Here is a 2,352-nt window from a genome sequence, read left to right as displayed (position 1 = left end):
TAAAAAGACAGTATAAGTCATTATAATCCGTCCCCACTGGATGCAACAAATGCCTCGTTTATAATGGGTTTTAATGTTTATGTCTCATCGCACCGGGACACAGCATCACAGTATAGTAAAGGGGCGTAACATTTCCATCACAAGCTTGAGGTATTCGGCCAATCACAACGCACTGGATAGCTGGCCAATCAGAGCACACCTCGCTTTTTCAGACCGATGAGCTTTGTAAAAATCGACGCGTTTCAGAAAGGCGGGGCATAGAGGAGAAACAATAATGTACAGTATGTGGAAAATAATGTTTTTTTTTAACCTTAAACTGCATAAACACATTTCATTACACCAAATACACAAAATAATGTTCTTTTTAGCAGCATCATATGACCCCTTTAAGCAACACTGAACATGTAGGTTTTTTTTTTTTTACTGTTTAACTAAATCCAGGTTTAATAAATATCCCTGATCAAGACAAATGCATCAAAAATATCGGTGTGTGCCAAATAAATTACAGTCTGTGAATTGTGTAGGCGAGTTTAACAATAATCAAGTTATCATGTTACCACATGACTAAAAGATCTCCCCCTCTCAAAAGATGTATAGATAAAATGTTATGTGCAATTCATAACATGATCCAATTATGATATTGTGTACAAAGGTTTTCAATAAAACCATAAAGAAAACCTTTTCATATACTTATATAAAATAAACATTAACTTAAATATGACACTTTTTTTTTTATTTCAACTAGTTGCCAAGACAACATTTGAAATAAAAATGTCAAAAAAGAAACAACAAAAGCTATATAACAAACATGATTTACTGCTGTATTAGCCAGCCGATTAAATAAATATTTAAAATTTCACAAAAATATTGTCAGCAGTTAGAATATTGCCTCATCTCATATGCTTCATAATAAAAAATAAAAAAAAACTGGAACGCTGCAGGTCCAGCACATGTAGTTATATCATAACGTATTAACACTGGGCACGTCCTCTTTCTTGCGCAGCAGCAGATATTTAATAAGCAGAGGAGGTGTTTGTGATTCCCAGAGCTCCATCTAGGGACACTACTACGTCCCATGAGGCCCATGTGTCTCGTTCAGCATGCTGATGATTACAGTGCTGTTGATAGGGAAGCACTGAAGGAATATTACCATGACAGCTTCTCTCACATTACCTGTAAACCCTTAACAGGTGACTGGGCCAAACATAACAACAGCGTTACTTCCCATAACAAAACAATACTGTTTTTACTCTCAACGGTTTATTTCTGTTTGATTACACTGTATGCTTCTGACACTTTATGACTCTAATTATAATTATTATTATCAAGCTTTGCTAAATAAAGATTCATCCTAGGGCTGGACGATATAGCCAAAATTTATATCACAATATATTTCTTAATTTCGGTCGATACGATATAATTCCGATATCGATATGAACACTATTACAAAAAAAACTCATAAAAATTGCCAAGAACAAACATAACAGATGTCTGTACCTACAAACTTCTGAAAAATGAATTTTCCAAGTCTATGAAACCTCCTATAAAACTATATAATATTTAAGAAAAAAAAACAAATAAATTAATGTTTACCTTATATCAAACTATAGGCTGACATACACTACCAGTCAAAAGTTTGGGATCAGTAAGATTTTTAAAGGGGTCATATGATGCGATTTAAATTTTTCCTTTCTCTTTGGAGTGTTACAAGCTCTTGGTGCATAAAGAAGATCTGTAAAGTTGCAAAGACTAAAGTCTCAAATCCAAAGAGATATTCTTTATAAAAGTTAAGAGTCAGCCACACCTACCTAAAACGGCTCGTTCTAACACGCCCCCACATGTCTACGTCACTATGTGGAAAGATTTGCATAATGCCACCCAAATGTTCCCGCAAAGAAAGAAGGCGTAACTTTTATTCTCGCTGTAGTATTGTTGTGGCCGCCACCATGTCGTGAAGGCGCTGTGTGCTTCGTTGTAAAACTGACTGGGAACGCGAGCCACCCGGGGAGACGGGAGATAGAAGCATGAAATCATATGTCAAGTTGTGTTATGAGTTATTGACCGTGAGATTGGAAGCGCTGAGTGAGCGCCGTTTTCTGTGGTGTGTGCAAGAGAATAAATAAAGCTCGCTTCCCAGTACGCCGACCCTGTCTTCTTCCTTCCACCCTAGTGAACCATATCACACTGGTGCCGAAACCCGGGAAGGAAGAAGAAGCCGCCGCCGTCAGGCAGTCCCCGCCAGGATTGCCATTTGCGGAGGTCATTCAATCGCTTGCGGGTCTTCACCAGGAGCACCATCAGGCACTGCTGGGCCTGAGGGACGATCAGGAGTGGCGGTTCCGAGCCCTCCGC

At 38.3% G+C, this 2,352-nt stretch overlaps 1 protein-coding gene across 4 annotated transcripts in view; it reads right to left on the bottom strand.

Moving 5' to 3' along the window:
• The window catches only part of LOC107688764 (nuclear factor of activated T-cells 5-like), a 27,230-nt gene that overhangs the window by 12,503 nt on the left and 12,375 nt on the right, over window positions 1–2,352 (bottom strand). The gene's annotated exons all lie outside the window — the stretch shown is intronic.

Source organism: Sinocyclocheilus anshuiensis, unplaced genomic scaffold, assembly GCF_001515605.1.
Source record: "Sinocyclocheilus anshuiensis isolate Anshui unplaced genomic scaffold, SAMN03320099.WGS_v1.1 scaffold669, whole genome shotgun sequence".
Taxonomy (NCBI): domain Eukaryota; kingdom Metazoa; phylum Chordata; class Actinopteri; order Cypriniformes; family Cyprinidae; genus Sinocyclocheilus; species Sinocyclocheilus anshuiensis.
This window is presented reverse-complemented; position numbering and strand designations above follow the sequence as displayed.